The 17,692-nt window shown below is 33.7% G+C and overlaps 1 long non-coding RNA gene across 1 annotated transcript; it reads right to left on the bottom strand.

The window, feature by feature from the left end:
- Positions 1-1,044: 1,044 nt before the first annotated feature.
- On the bottom strand, positions 1,045-14,217 carry LOC118764679. Its single transcript, XR_005000486.1, has 3 exons — positions 14,069-14,217; positions 2,764-2,769; positions 1,045-1,055 (listed from the first exon to the last, which is right to left on the bottom strand). It is a non-coding gene; the product is annotated as an uncharacterized LOC118764679 (long non-coding RNA).
- Positions 14,218-17,692: the final 3,475 nt, after the last annotated feature.

Below are 17,692 nucleotides of genomic sequence, written 5' to 3'. Positions count from 1 at the left end.
GCCTGTCGTATATATATATGTGTGTGTGCGTGTGTGTGTGTATGTGTATATATATATATATATATATATATATATATATATGTATGTTTCCGTGTATGTGTATGTATATATGTATATATATATATGTATGTGTGTGTGTGTTTGTGAAATTTGATTGAATTTTTCCCTATAAGTTAGGATTATTATTCCCTCAAATAATTATTATATACGTTTTTATTATTATTCTTTGCAATTTACTTAATCTTTGACATTTTATTGTTATTTTAATTTTAATCTTTCTATTATATGTAATTTTATAGAGGGTGTAATTTAATTGTTCATTTTGAATTGATAAAAGGTGTTTTTCTTCTAATTTTTTATATATATATTATATTTTGTGAAATTTACTTTAGTTTTTCTAAATTGAATATTTTTCCTTGTAAGTTTGGATTTTATTTCCTCAAATAATAATTATATATAATATATATATATATATATATATATAGATCAATAAATGGTGGGGTTGTGTTGACCGCACGTGGAGAAATGATAACCAACGAAAAATTGTAAAAATGCAGAATGCTAAATTGAAAGAAAATTTATTATTATTCTTTTGCAAAAAACAATGCAATTTTCTTTTTTCCCCTCTCTCACTTTAAAAAAAAATTTTTCCTTTACAATTCTTGAAAAGTCACATTATGACGAAAACCGGTTTGAATTGATGTATATTTATATATTTTATCAATTTAAAATTTTCTTTCAATTTAGCATTCTGCATTTTTACAATTTTTTCTTCTTGCTTATATATATATATATATATATATATATATATATATATATATATATATATAATATATATATATACATACATATATACATATATAATATAATATAATACAATACAATAAGTGACAAGACAATTATACGATTGTCATAAGAAGACTCCGAGTTTCGGATTTCGGGGCGGAAGTCTGTCCGGAATTTCGTCAGCTATCAAGGTAATCAAAAATGCTATAAAAATTACCGTTAAACAAAGATAAATTACTATGTAATTGACCGTTATTAAGACAAAAATGCTATTAGAATGACCGTTAAATAAGGGGGGGGGGAAACTGAAGGGAGAAAGTAAAAGAGTAAAAAAGTAAAAATGGTCATAGAAATCGCATATGCGCATATGTACATACATACACATGCGCGCACGCACACTCACGTACATGTGCATATATTCATATACTTGCTCACGCTCGCGTGAAATACATACATGCATACCCACATATACACCTATATATGCACATATATATGCAAGCATACATGAACACATATACATATCCGCTCAGACACGCACACACACACACGTGAATATACCCATACGCAGACAATTATATTCAAATACACGTCTAGAATACGCACATGCTATATATGCATACGCTCCCTCACCCTCGCGTGAAACACATGCGTGTGAACCCACATATATATATGCAACCATACACATGTACATATGCATGTACATATATACATACCTGCACATACGCACACACACACGTATATATACCCATACGCGCACAAAAATGTTCATATACACGTCTATATATGCATATGCACATGAAAATGCAGGGTGAAAGGTAAAATACAGAAAAAATATGTAAAAATATTTAAAGCAATAATATATATATAATATATATATATAATATATATATATATATATATGTGAACAATATCTAAAAATATATATAAAAACATAGAGAGATAAAATGCTTTTACGGGGACACAATATAAAAAGCAGGCTCTATCTGTGATCTTGGGGAGGGGGACTAAAAACGTAACAAATATTGAGCCATACGTAGACATGATCCAAAAAATTCAGTTCATGAATTTAGACATGTAGCGAGGTCTAAGCTGCTTTTTCAGGTGAGCCAACTTTCCATATCTCAAAGACCGCACTTTCCACTGCCGTTGGTGTAAGGCTTACGCTTGGCTAAGATCTTCAAGTGGATATCGTAACTGACGCCCTTATCTTTTAAGGACCATATATGACTGGATAATTTGGCGCATGCGTATGTATGTACATGCATACATACGCGATTTCTATGAGCGTTTTTACGTTTTTACTTTCTCCCCTTCAGTTTTTCCTCTTCTTTAACGGTCATTCTAATAGCTCTTTTTTCTTAATAATGCAATTTCATAGCATTTTTCGATTGCCTTGATAACTGACGAGATGCCGGAGCAGATTTCCGCCCCGACAACCGAAACTCGGAGACTTATTATGGCAACCGAATAATTGTCACATATTATATTATATTACAGATAAATTCCTTTATTTACATGATATCGAGGTTTCATTCATTCTTTAGTAGTTATACCATTACTATTAATATATATATATATGTATTACTATGAATATATATACACGACAGATTTCTTTCATTTTCCGTCAGCCAAATCCTCTCACAACGCTTCGGTCGGCCCGTAGTAATAGTAGAAGATACCCGAACAAGGTTCCACGCAGTGAGACTGAACCGGGAAACATGCGGTTTCAAAGTAACCTTCTTAACCACACAGCAAGTGCAAGAATCTGCTTACATTGTACTTGAACTACTTAAAGCCTTAAAAATAATTCTTACACTTTTCTTCAGCACACAATAAACCCTATCCCACAAACGTTTTGGCCCCCACTCTACTTCTTTACAGCTGCTACACTTGTTTCCGGCTAACCGATCTCGTCCCATCTCCAACCGACTGATTTGCTTCAACCCTCCCCATTCATTCTCTATAGTCTAGAAAAACACTGCACTAGTACCTCTACTCTGTCCTTAACCACAAACTATCACCCTGCTTAAATTTTTCCAGCAAGTTTTCTGCGAGAAAGTTAATTTGAATAATGCGTCCCCTTTCTTCAGACAGAACATTATATAAATTCAGAAATTTCGTGGCTAAATCCTTATCCCTAAATTTGCTTCTGGGATTTGTGCGGATGACGTTTTGCACTTTTCTAATAATCCAATCCATAAAGAAATTTCTCTGCTAATATATTGAAAAGCTTCTTCCTCAAAGAAGCAACTTCTTCAACACGGTCTTGTCTCTATTTTACGCAAAACCCTTTTCATATTACACATCATTATTAATCAATCAACATGTTATACTTGAATACATATAGTATTGGTAACATTTGCATCACTTCTACAAAACTTCCACAGGTTCATGCTGATTAGCTCTAGTTAACTTCTGATCGAACAAATCTTTGATCGCAATAAGTTCTAACCATAGTAATTTCAGAATATTTTCTCAAGAATATTACACCTAAAACCAAACTGATGGAGTTTCGTAGTTTCTTTTGAAGGAGGTATGCTTGCTCTGTATATAATTGGCTAAGTGTCTTTCAGAGGTTCGCGTTTAGTGATTCCGCATTAAGTATATAAAGAAAGTTTACAATGGATAAAGATATTTTTCATATGTAAACCACATTTAAAGATTGTAAATGAGGACACTGTATTAGGTCAATCTCATTAGACGAGAGTCACGTGGTCATTGTTTGTAGTGCTCTACAGAGTTACTGACTCTTCTAAATATAAAAGCCAATCGATTCAGCTGAAACCAAATACCGGTCCAGAAGTATTGCGGTCCTCCCTAAACTTGATCTGTCATATTCTGGATACTCCACTTTCTCAAGAGTAAGAGGTGCGATTCTGCTTACGACTGCGTTGAAGTTTTAAACATTTAGCCAAAATATGGTGCTTGCTCACAGGTCATACTCGATTGCAACGAAAGCAATGGTTTTTCCAGAGTATTTGCAACATGGGATAAGCTAAATTAAGTTGCTGGGAATTCATGTCCAGAGGGGAAAGAACTCGTGAAGCGGGGGATGAATCAAGACAAAATTTGATTGCACCGGAAGAAAAGTGAGAAGCTAGATCATTGAAGAAAATCATTTAAGTATGGTGTGGCGTTAATAGCGTATAAGCAAAAATTACCATAAAAATAAGGTTGCATCTAAATGAGAGAATTACATGAGTCTTAATCTGTTGGCAAAGTAAATATGATGATGACAATAAGGCACGGGAAAAATCAACTTGAAGGTCGACATTTTATCGCTTACCTTGAATGTAGTGTGAGACCTTAGCCAAGGCATCGGTTTCCAAAAGAATGTTTTATTGCAAAGGTGCATAGCAATTTAGTTAACGATTATAAAAGACGACAGTGCTGTAGAATTGTCAGGAGATTAATTAGCATTGAGCTCGAAATTCAATTTCTTCCGGGGAAATTAATTGCCAGCGTCCACTTTGCAGGATGTGTCACTCATCCATTTAATGATACGAAATATCGCTGCCGTGGATTATTGAGATTTATAAGAATGATTATCTTAGTCAGCGTAGCATGATCAACTCAGAAGAAATCCATGAACTCAACAGCAAAAGTGGATCAAAGATATTGTTGAAATACATGGAAATTCTTCATGATAACAGACATCTGTCTTTATTAAGAGCATATTATATATGCTACCGTTATGCTTTTCGTTATTATCTCCTGCTAGTCATTTGAGGCAATTATGTGCATTCTTTGTATTATTTCTTCACATCAAAGAATAATTATAAATGAAGGAAATGAAGATAAAAAATGGACATTTTTTCCCAAAATAGGATTTGATATCATCCATTTGGAAAGATGACATGGCATTCTTACACTTCGATGAGACCTGCTTAACTAGGATGTATATTATTTCCAATCTCAAAAAACATTGTTGAAATCTATAGCGTATTCTAATCTTCAATAATTACTCAACAATCTTAGTGCATGCAATTAAAGTAATTCCAGAGCCTAGATAAAAGAAACGATAACATAAAAGGCAATGAAGATTTAGAAATTTAAGTTATTGAATAAGAAATGTATTGCAAATAACTCTTACTCTTTACTCTTTTACTCTTTTACTTGTTTCAGTCATTTTGAATGCGGCCATGCTGGAGCACCGCCTTTAGTCAAGCAAATCGACCCCGGGACTTATTCTTTGTAAGCCCAGTGCTTATTCTATCGGTCTCTTTTGACGAACCGCTAAGTTACGGGGACCTAAACACACCAGCATCGGTTGTCAAGCAATGCTAGGGGGACAAACACAGACACACAAACACACACACACAGATACATATATATATACATATACACGACGGGCTTCTTTCAGTTTCCGGCTACCAAATCCACTCACAAGGCATTGGTCGGCCCGGGGCTATGGCAGAAGACACTTGCCCAAGATGCCACGCAGTGGGACTGAACCCGGAACCATGTGGTTGGTTAGCAAGCTACTTACCACACAGCCACTCATGCGCCTATGTAAATGGAAAAAATAATAAATAAGTACTTGAAATGTATGAGAATTGTATAGAAACCAAAAAAATGGGAATAGGAAAATAATCTGGATATACTTATTATTTAAATACTCAATTGTATTTAGAATTATTAAATCGAGAAATGGCAAATTGAAGAAGCCACACCAATGGAAGGTTTTCTGTAACAGAATATATTTCAAATAAAAATTCTTTAAACTTCGGAGAAACCTTATTAAATTTGATTTGCAGCGAACGTTAGAGTACAATCAGTGACAGAGCTGCATACTATAAAAATACAACAGAAATGTTCGTATAATTGGGAAACTCCAATTAATTAAAGCCGAACAAAATTATGGTGAAAAGTATTTCCATCATGACCAACCAGCTTTTGTGCAATTATGCAAGTTGTATTTGCCTATTTTTAATTCCGTAGTGTGGTGTAATTTGAGTACAATTTGGCTACAATATCTAGTAGATGAAGAGACCCGATAGAGACTCTGTGAACAGGAGAATTTAAATGACATGAAAAGCAACAAATCCTCAGCCATGCTGTGTCGTTGTATTTTGTATTGGACAATACGTTTGTAGTTAATGATGGAATTATTGATACGTTGCTTAGCATCACCATACCAAAACCATAAAGAATATTCTTACAACTAAATTGGAGACAATTCTAGATGCCGTTCAGTTTACTGGATGTAGGATGCGTGCCCTGAAATTTTAACATACCATCTTAAAAAAAAATGACTGACATCTGTGATGATGCATTCCAACGTATGATATACTCATAAATGGGTGAAATAATTACATTTGACCATACGTATTATTAAGTTTCAACAGTGAGCTAAAAACCCCCATGGGCAATAAGTTACAAGATCTTTAGCGATTTCTCACAATCGCTAAAGATCTTGTAACTTATTGCCCATGCGGGTTTTTAGCTCACTGTTGAAACTTAATAATACGTATGGTCAAATGTAATTATTTCACCCATTTATGAGTATATCATACGTTGGAATGCATCATCACAGATGTCAGTCATTTTTTTCAAGATGGTATGTTAAAATGTCAAGCCTCACGTAACTGACGGAAAAGTTAAGACGAGCAACACGCGATTTTTTTCTTAAAGATTATTAAAATAAAGTTTCTAATAAAGATTTTCGGATTTCAAGTCACAAACGGAACGAACTAACCAAATACAACATAAAAACAATTTTAGGAAATCATACCAATAGGCAGCAAAATAATGACTACCCATCATTATTAGCGTCAGGCATCGATTCTCACAAGAGTGTATAGGAATTATAAGAATCACTTTCAGTTTAAGACTTCCATAAATATAAGTCAACCAAACTTTACTGAACTCCATGTGGAGTTTTAAGCAACTCCACATGGAGTTCAGTAAAGTATTATATATTAGGGCGTCAAGTATGAAATTTGTAGTAAGTTATATGTTAAAATTTCACAGCTGCTCATTTTGCACTATTATTATATTTATTGTTAGAAGGCTGACGCATCTATTTGTTTATTCTAATTTATTTTGTGCTTTGTAAAGTATTTATAAATCGTTTTTGCTATTTTTGTTTAGAGATGTATAAGTCGGAAATTCGCACAGTTTCTTGGAAATAGAGCATCACAGAAAGCCCAGAATATTAATGCAGTATTTCGTTCTAATGTTATTATACAGCAGACAGTATCAAATTGGTTTACAAAATTTCGTTCTGGTAACTTTGACCTCATAAATGAGCAACGCGGTCGACCAGAAACAAAGGTGGATAATGACGAACTGAAAGCCACCGTCGAGTCAGATCCATCTCAAAGTGCCCGTGAATTATCGTTCTTTTGTGTTGGCAAGAAAACAATATTGCCTTACCCAGCTCAAATCGGTAAAGTGAAAACGTTGGATAAATGGGTTCCACGTGTATTCAATGAAAAATCAGAAACAGCAACGTTTGGAAACCTGCATTATGCTACTTTTCTCGTTACAAAAATGGATAATTTTTTAATCGAATTGTGACATGTGAGGAGAAATGGATCCAATACAACAACAGTAAACGTTCAGCACAATGACTGGAAGAAGACGAGCCACCAAAACACAGTCCAAAAAGTAAAATTCGTCAAAATAAGCTGATGCTGTGTATTTGGTGGTCTGGAGCAGGTGTGATCAATTATGATATCATTAAACCCGGTTCATCAATCACGGCCGAAGTATACTGCAGCCAATTGGACAAAATGATGCAGAAACTTACAAAAAGCAGCCTAGATTAGTCAACAGATCCACTCCTATTTTATTGCAAGACAATTCCAGAGCACAACTCGCAAAGATGACATTGGCAAAACTACATTGGGTAGAGTTGTAAGTTCTCCATCATCTATCATACTCACATGATATAGACCCCACTGATAACAAGTTCTTCCAGAATTTGGATAAGTTTTTGATAGGAAAAATAATTAATTCCGACAATGCTGTATAACAGGCCTGCCAAGATTTTCTTGACTCTAGATTGCTAGGCATTTACAGTTCCGGGCTGGACAAACTACCGCTGAAATGGCAAAAGTGTATTGACAATATAGGTGCATACTTTGAAGAATAAAACTATTCCTTGTATTTATAAAACATCAGCAAACTTTTTTCTCTTCTACAAATTTCATACTTGACGACCTAATATTTATTAAATCAAGCAGCCAAAATATACTGAAAGCAAAATAGAGATGGCTGTGCATGAAGCGGCAAACAGGCAGTCGTCTTTGGCTTGGTAATCTAAGGAAGGAGATGTGAGAATTAATTGATAATAAAACAATAAACCTCCAGGGACGAAGGAAAGGACCATTTCCAGAAATTCAGAGTAATCTAAAATTGTTTCAGATAGAATCGTAGAAGCTGATACTAAATATAATTCTGTAATTATGATTTCACATTATATGAATTTCCTGAAGTACAAACAATCCCAACACATATTAAATAAGCTGACCTTGGTAATATCTCACTAGAAATCCGAAAGTCAAAGGCAATTAATGATACTTTTCTTCAATTTTACAATCCAGTATACAATCAAAACCCGGTTAAGAATTAGACTTTCCTAAGAAAGGCGATTTAGAAGTAGATTATGAAGTACGGAGAGATTACAGTTACAAGGATTGCAGAAAAAAGCTACAAGAAATCATTCCTGGAAATATGCAGGCAAAGCTCTAGTAGGTCTTAGGACGGAACGAAAATGAGTCTAACGAGAATCGGTCGTGCACGAAGTTAGTAAAAGCTCATCTATTACCAGCTGTACTGTTTATTGACTTTCCAAGAGCTTTTCACTCATTGAACAAAAGGGAAAATGCTAATTTTAAATAAGAAGTACCAGAAGAATTACTCCCAGCAGTAATAATAATTTCTGGATGTAATAATAATTTAGGCACGAAGCCATCTGTTTTAGAGAATGGTAATTATTAATAGTTAATACTATCGATCTGAGAACTTGACAGGTACTTTACTTCATGGACGCCAAATGAATGACGAATAAAGTAGGCCTTTCTGATATTTAAGTCAGAACATTAGAAGACAGAAGAAGTTCTGGAAGGCATATTTCCGACTGCCAACTCTACACCTTGCTCCCAGCAAGTAATAATGCCACGCAATAACACAACTTCGAGATTAATACAGCGACTTGCAAAGTAATAATTTTTACTATCCTTATTTCTCATCTGCCAGGGCTATGTCCTTCACACTTTAGTTGATAATGTCTTCAAATTTAGCTTCACACTAACCATTCACAACAAAAATAGTCATAGATTATGCTGAGATTAGTGTATACTTCGCAAATACTTTCTCAGAAGCTACTATCCTGCCCCACAACATTCAACACATGAAGAATTTATTTTATCTGAAAATACTTGTTACAATCAAGAGTTTTAATTGATCAAATTTCAACAAAATCATCTAAAAAGCTGTAGAAACCCTTGTGTACTTTCAAAGTTTCATCACATCCACCGAAAAATTATAAAAAATATTAATAGAGAATGAATTGTGTTTTGGTGTTTTTTTTTTTGTATTAGCTTGAACACCATGCAACAATTAAAGCTGTGGTATAAAAGATTTCCACCGAGTGGGCATTCACAAACACTTGTAGGGAAAACAACACAGTACTTTCATATGGATATTGCAAGTCATCCTGAATACATCTTGGAAGTCATCTTGCAATCATTGATGTTATTTCAACGAGACACACATATCTTACAAAACCTTACTGGAGATTTAAGCAAGAACTCATTAGTGATACATTCGAACATGCATTCTACTATGGAAACTCATGTGTCTTCTACCCAGCAAAGACCTTCATCGATCACCACGCTCTGAACACAGTTGATATCCTGTTTAACTCTTTAAGATAAATGGATTTATGAAAGTTGGTGCAAAAAAGCCGAGCATTTTAAGCAAGGTCGACCAGAAGAATTCGGTTGATTAGTTGACTGAATATCGAAGAAAATCGCCTGAAGAGTTAAGATTGAGTCTTGTGGTTTCTGATTTCAAATTTTACCGAGGTCACACTGCTCTTCCTGATTCCGTAGTTCCCTTATTAGAAAACAATATTATGTGCTACGACAGGCTGAACTGAACACGCATCTCTATATTCAGTCAAAAGACCCTTCAGTATAACTATTAACAATGAATATACAAACCTGTTATAAACGTTGTTTCAAATTTACATATGCAGCATCAGTTTTTGAGGGTCAGAATTATTCTGTTATACAAACGCTGTTAACTCTGAAACGATAAAATGTAAGCTGACTTCGGTAGAATTTACACTGAGGAGGAAAAGTACTGGAACGAATACAGCGAGTCATTGTCTGATACTTTGACAATTCCGCTAAGGTAGAAACTATCCAGACAAGAAAAACAATATTAAAAGTAGGATGAAATAACGGAAGTTTTAAACAATGAGTTTTATACAATAGTTGCGAAAAATCGATTATGGGTTCCATCCATACGAAAAGTGACAGTAAAGCTGTATATTGAATGCAATGATGGAAAAACAATAATCAATTAAAAATTCTCTCTAGCACTCCGTCGGTTACGACGATGAGGGTTCCGGTTGATCCGAATCAACGGAACAGCCTGCTCGTGAAATTAACGTGTAAGTGGCCGAGCACTCCACAGACACGCATACCCTTAACGTAGTTCTCGGGGATATTCAGCGTGACACAGAGAGTGACAAGGCCGGCCCTTTGGAATACAGGTACAACAGAAACAGGAAGTAAGAGTGAGAGAAAGTTGTGGTGAAAGAGTACAGCAGGGATCACCACCATCCCTGCCGGAGCCTCGTGGAGCTTTTAGGTGTTTTCGCTCAATAAACACTCACAACGGCCGGTCTGGGAATCGAAACCGCGATCCTATGACCGTGAGTCCGCTGCCCTAACCACTGGGCCATTGCGCCTCCACAATCAATTAAAAATACTTTTGTACTGAAGACAGAATCCTTTAACTCAAACACTAATACATATTTAATCTAATGTTGAGAAGCATGGGAGTCAACTGCGAAATTATTTCATTCTATTTGATCTCCACGGTGTAAACCAGATTTCTTCATAGATACCAGATCAGTGATAATAAAATTAATCATAATATTGGTGTAGAATAATATAGAGGAAACTTCAGATATTATCGTTTTGCATATGGTAACAAATGCGATACTTGGTATAACAAGGTTTCTCTTTTCATTCAATAAATACACAATGCACGGTATAAGTAAACAATCCTATAAAACCGAGCAAAGGATCGAACAATGATTGATTATAATATACAACATAAATACTGACCCCTGGAACAAAAGACAGCAATACTATAAGACACCTGAAACACATTTGGTTCTATAGGGAAGAATGCCGTGAAACCAATGAATTAAACAAACCATAATATAAATATATTATCAATACTCATGACGTAGAATATTATTATTATCATTATTATTATTATTATCATCATCATCATCATCATCATCATTATTATTATTATTATTACTATTATTATTATCATCATCATCATCATCATTATTATTATTATTATTATTATTATTATTATTATTATCATTACTATTATTATCATTACTATTATTATTATAATAATAATTATTATTATTATTATTATTATTATTATTGTTGTTTTTGTTGTTGTTGTTGTTGCTGCTGTTGTTGTTGTTATCGTCGTGCTTGCTTTTGTTGTTCTTCATAGCTATACAATCTGAATTTGTCGAAAATTTGTCCAGTATACGTATCGCATGATACATGGAACCTCTTGACTGTAAGACAATAAATCAGTGTCATAAATGGGATAAGATATACCAGTCATCGACCATGCGCAATACTACTTACTGTAAGAGAAGCGCTAATGCTGACGATTAAATTATCAAGAGGACCATGTATTTTCATGTGGGTGGCGATGGTGTGCGTGTGTGCAAGCGCGCGTGCCTATGTGTGTGTAAGTATATGTGTGTGCGTGTGTATGTACGTGTGTGTGTCTCTGTGTGCGTGCGCCTGTGTGAATTTTGTATGAGTAACACTCACAATAGTTCATACATATGTGTGCATATGTATATATGTATGTTTAAATATATATATATATATCCAATATATAAGTTAGTATATATCCATTGGCTTGTCCGGAAAGTTCGTGCCGATTTATAGTAGCTTACCTTTCCTCTTATTTTAGAACATGTTTAAATATATATATATATATATATATATATATATATATATATATATATATATATATTATATATTAATACATATCCCCTATATAAGTTAGTATATATCCATTGGCTTGTCCGGAAAGTTCGTGCCGATTTATAGTAGCTTACCTTTCCTCTTATTTTAGAACATGTTTAATATATAATATATATATATATTATATATATATATATATTATATATATATATATATACATATCCATATATAAGTTAGTATATATCCATTGGCTTGTCCGGAACGTTCGTGCTGATTTATAGTAGCTTACCTTTCCTCTTATTTTAGAACATGTTAAATATTATATATCTATATATATATATATATAATATATATATAGATATATATATATATATATATACATATCCAATATATAAGTTAGTATATATCCATTGGCTTGTCCGGAACGTTCGTGCTGATTTATAGTAGCTTACCTTTCCTCTTATTTTAGAACATGTTTAAATATATATATATATATATATATATATATATACATATCCAATATATAAGTTAGTATATATCCATTGGCTTGTCCGGAAAGTTCGTGCTGATTTATAGTAGCTACCTATTCCTCTTTTTTAGAACATGTTTAAAATTATATATATGATATAATATATATATCTATATATATATAATATATATATAGTATATATATATATATATATATATATATATATATATATATATTATATATGTGAATTGAAGAAATGGAGCTGAACGCAGATTGAACAGAAATCGTTTTATTTCATTCTACACGTGTTTCGAAAGGCACAAATTACCAAAATCCGATTGAATAATGGGACCATATTGTGTCTTTCTCTTCAGGAAGAAAAAAGGAAATCCGTTGGAAAAACAAAAACAGAACAGAGGCGGAGCAAAAAACAATACGCCAACACACACATATATAGAACAGTATACACACACACACGTCTCTAAGTAGATTTTTTCTCGCCACTTATAAAACATCCAATATTCTTTAAATAGTCAGATCTTTATTCTCGGTCACAAAGAACATCTATACACCCTCACCCACATGATTGACCGATGCCTGACCCGTTGAATTCTTCAGCCACCGGTTCTCAACATACACTGATAAACAGTTTCGCGCATGGGCTCTTAGGAGCACAGTTCGATTTGTTTTTTGCTCCGCCTCTGTTCTGTTTTGTTTTTTCAACGGATTTCCTTTTTCTTCCTGAAGAGAAAGACACATATGGTCCCATTATTCAATCGGATTTTGGTAATTTGTGCCTTTCGAAACACGTGTAGAATGAAATAAAACGATTTCTGTTCAATCTGCGTTCAGCTCATTTCTTCAATTCACCAATAATGTTTTAATTTCAATTATCCGCACCAACGCACGGTTGCAACGCCAGATGGTTGTACCTCCAACCGTGCTGTTTACTGCTGTGATTTTTGCTACTAAGGTATCGGTTAAACTGTTGATAATCTACTACAAGATTATTCATCTTCTATTTCACATAATATATATATATATATATATATATATATATATATACATATCCAATATATAAGTTAGTATATATCCATTGGCTTGTCCGGAACGTTCGTGCTGATTTATAGTAGCTTACCTTTCTATTATTTTAGAACATGTTTAAATATAATATATATATATATATATATTATATATATATATTATATATAATACATATCCAATATGTAAGTTAGTATATATCATTGGCTTGTCCGGAAAGTTCGTGCTGATTTTAGTAGCTTAGCTTTCCTCTTATTTTAGAACAGGTTTAAATATATATATATATATATATAGATATATATATATATATATATATATATATATACATATCCAATATATAAGTTAGTATATATCCATTGGCTTGTCCGGAAAGTTCGTTGCTGATTTATAGTAGCTTACCTTTCCTCTTATTTTAGAACATGTTTAATATATATATATATATATATATATATATATATATATATATATATATATATTATATTATATATATATTATATATATATACATATATACATACCAAATTATAAGTTAGTATATATCCATTGGCTTGTCCGGAAACGTTCGGCTGATTTATAGTAGTTTACCTTTCGTCTTATTTTAGAATATGGTTGAGTCCATAAAATAGGATTTGACTACACCTCTATTTAGAACACAGTTTAAGCTATCTTTTTGTGGAAGAAGTTTTACGTTCCTATAACCTGTGTTACTTCTGTAACCCTTTAAAATGGAAGATAAGAAAGTTCATTTTCGGAACTTGATGCTTTGGGAACCAGACAAAACTTGTTGCAGCTCGGTTGGGATGTGTTACTCCACCCTCCATATTCACCAGATATTGCTCCTTTGAATTCCCACTTATTCAGGTCTCTGCAGAATAGTCTTAATGGTAAAAATTTCAATTCCTTTGATGACGTAACAAGATACCTCGATGAATCCTTTGCCATGAAACCACATCAATTCTGGGAAGGGGAAATTTTGAAGTTAAAGGAAAGATGGAGACGCATTGTGCAACAAAATGGTTCATATTTGGTTGATTAAAAATGTGACGGCAAGTATTTATTGACCTTTTTCTTTCCTTTAAAAATCGGCACGAACTCTTCGGACAACCCAATATATATACATACATATACACATGCGTACATTACACACACAAACACACACACACACACACACACACACACACATACACACACACACACACACACACACACACACACACACAAACACACACACACACACACACAAACACAACACACACACACATGTATATGCACATATATATATATATATGTATGCATAAATGTATGTGTATCGCTGCGAGTGTTTATGATACGAATATACTGAAGATTTAGCGTACATGTGCAGTGTTTGTGTGTCTGATTGAAAGTGTTTCCATGTATTAAAGTTTTCACACTGCATAACGTGCGCTTCTTCTAAGTTTATGTTTGGGGCTTATGTCCTTCTATGACTACACATGTATTAATATCTGTGCTATATGTGCTGGCGATTGATAAATTAGCAAGCAAATGAAAAATTTACTTGCATATGAATGAAACAAATATCGGAACTTCCGTTAGAATTGTTTTAGAATAAACTAGCAGTATCGCCCGGCGTTGCTCGGGTTTGTAAGGGAAATAACTATATAAGCATTTTTAGAGATGTAAAGTATAATAGCCATCTCAATATGGCTAACCACAAAGGGGTGGTGGTGTTACCGTAGCTTTTTACGTTCTGAGATTTAATAATAAATTTTTAGAGAGTTACTTCCCTTATATATGCCAAAAATGCATTAAAAATGGGAAAGATTGATAATAATTCTTTTTTTTTAATCGTAGACTCATCGTAGACGCGCGCTAATACCCAGAAGTGCTCGATATGAATCACGACTATAAGATACCCGGTTTTGGTTAAACTGCACCGCAAAATGTGGGAGTAGTTAGGAATCTAAATCGTAGGAGACAGACAGCACACAACCTCACTTTTATATATAAACATATTTCATTGTTTCTTTCCGATACAAAGGTATTCTTTTATTCTTTTATTTGTTTCAGTCATTTGACTGCAGCCATGCTGGAGCACCGCCTTTGGTCGAACAAATCGACCCCAGGACTTATTCTTTGTAAGCCTACTACTTGTTCTATCGGTCCCCCTTGCCGAACCGCTAAGTTACGGGGACGCAAACTCACCACCATCGGCTGTGAAGCTATGTTGACGGACAAACAGACACAAAAATGCATACATACATACATACATACATGCATACATACATGAATACATACATACATGCATACATACAATATATATATATATATATTGAATTTTGAAAGGTATATTGAAGATATCCTCCTCCTTAAAGGTTGGGTGTCTTGTTAAAAAGATATAAAAAAAGATATTTAAAAAATATATTAAAACATATATTAAAAAATAAAATAAAAGTGTAGATCCTCGCAAAAATGTGAAACAGAAATGTTTAAGCATCCAGATGGAATTTGAAGTTTCCAATAATTAAATGGTGGTACTCGAATTTCAAGAATTAAATGGTAATAATCCGACGGCCATTTCAATGTTACAATAATCCATACAAATAAGGGATATTCCTATCCAAATTTTAGACACAGCCTCTTTCATCGGGGAGAATATATTAGTTAAGGATTCACATCTCATATACTGTCATAACGAGTAAATGTTAGTAGGAAGATCATTACCAGAAGTATTCTTTAAATTTTTGAAAGAAAATTTCCCAAAATATCATAAGTAGTATCCTATCTTCAACAAGTCGTCTCTGAAACTCTCGTATTCCACTACACCAGATTTAGAATCGATTATAACCTCCATTAATAGATCCAAACTTAGACTTAAGAAGTCTACCTATTCAACTCCTTGTATTACACCTCAAAACACAAAAAAACCATACTAATTCTAATAAAGATGATACACTAGTACATCCCCTACAAGTTGAGGTGGATCTGACAGTTAAACGGAAGATTAATGCTGAAACAAGAAGAAAAACATGTAATTGTCGCATCCCGGACTCATGCCCACTTGCTGGATCCTATCTACGCAGAAATGTAGTTTATAAGTGCTGTGGAGAGACACATGCCACACATAGGGTAAGGGTTTACATAGAATTTCGAGCCTCGCTATAGGGCCCATATGAATTATTTTACCAGCTTAAAATATAAATGCACAACAACACTAGCCACACGAACTTAAGCTAAAGAATATTCAGAATTCTTCATATGTAACCTAGTAACGACACAAACGATTTAATTTGAAACTCGGTAACTGACTTTATGCGCACGACGCATAAATTCGCGCGCGGGAACTCACCTCTATTACACACACGAATACACTAAAACACACAGACACACACACGCAAAAAACATACACGTATGTATGTGTGTGTGTGTGTGCTTGTGTGTGTGTGTTTGTGTGTGTGCGTGTGTGTGTTTGTGTTTGTGTCTGAGGGAGAGTGAGCGAGAGATACCTGCTTTTATGAAGATGCCTGTTTTTATGTATATAATATTCTAGTAATGCATCTCAAGAAAAACAGTAATTTATGCAAAACTGTCGTACTTTCGGATACGTCTTACATCATAATCTTTAGTATTTTAACGATTCCTGACACATAATTTTCTTCGAATTATGTCTATTTACATATAGTATTATCATATATCAACAAATTTTCACTTAATTTCATTTTCACAAACAGTTGTCACGAATACGCTTTCATTTTTATGTTTCCTTACATCCTACGAAACGAACATTCTCTCACGATTTACTTAGCTTCCTGGGATTGGCTCTTAAATAAATGTGTGTGTATGTGTGCCTGCGTGTGTGTATGTGTGTGTGTGTGTGTATGAGTCTCAGAGTTCATACAGACATAGGTTTATATTTGTGTTTCGTGCATGTGTGTGTAGCTGTGTAACCGACAGCTGCCTTTGTATCATGCAAGTTTTCAGCCCGTTCCATTAATTAATTTTCCCTATACTCATTACGGCCCACGCCCTTAATATATCTATTCAAACATATTTAGCAATGTTACAAACTATAACAACGTTACGGAAATGAGTGTGTTTATAATATTTCCTATGATATTTTCCGTAGTAGATTTTCAATGATTGCAACTATGTACGAAAATTTTCCTTCTCAGTTACCCACTGACTACAATTATTTATGATTGTTT

Source organism: Octopus sinensis, linkage group LG9, assembly GCF_006345805.1.
Source record: "Octopus sinensis linkage group LG9, ASM634580v1, whole genome shotgun sequence".
Taxonomy (NCBI): Eukaryota; Metazoa; Mollusca; class Cephalopoda; order Octopoda; family Octopodidae; genus Octopus; species Octopus sinensis.
The sequence above is the reverse complement of the archived record's forward strand: the minus strand, read 5'-3'. Positions and strand labels throughout refer to the sequence as shown.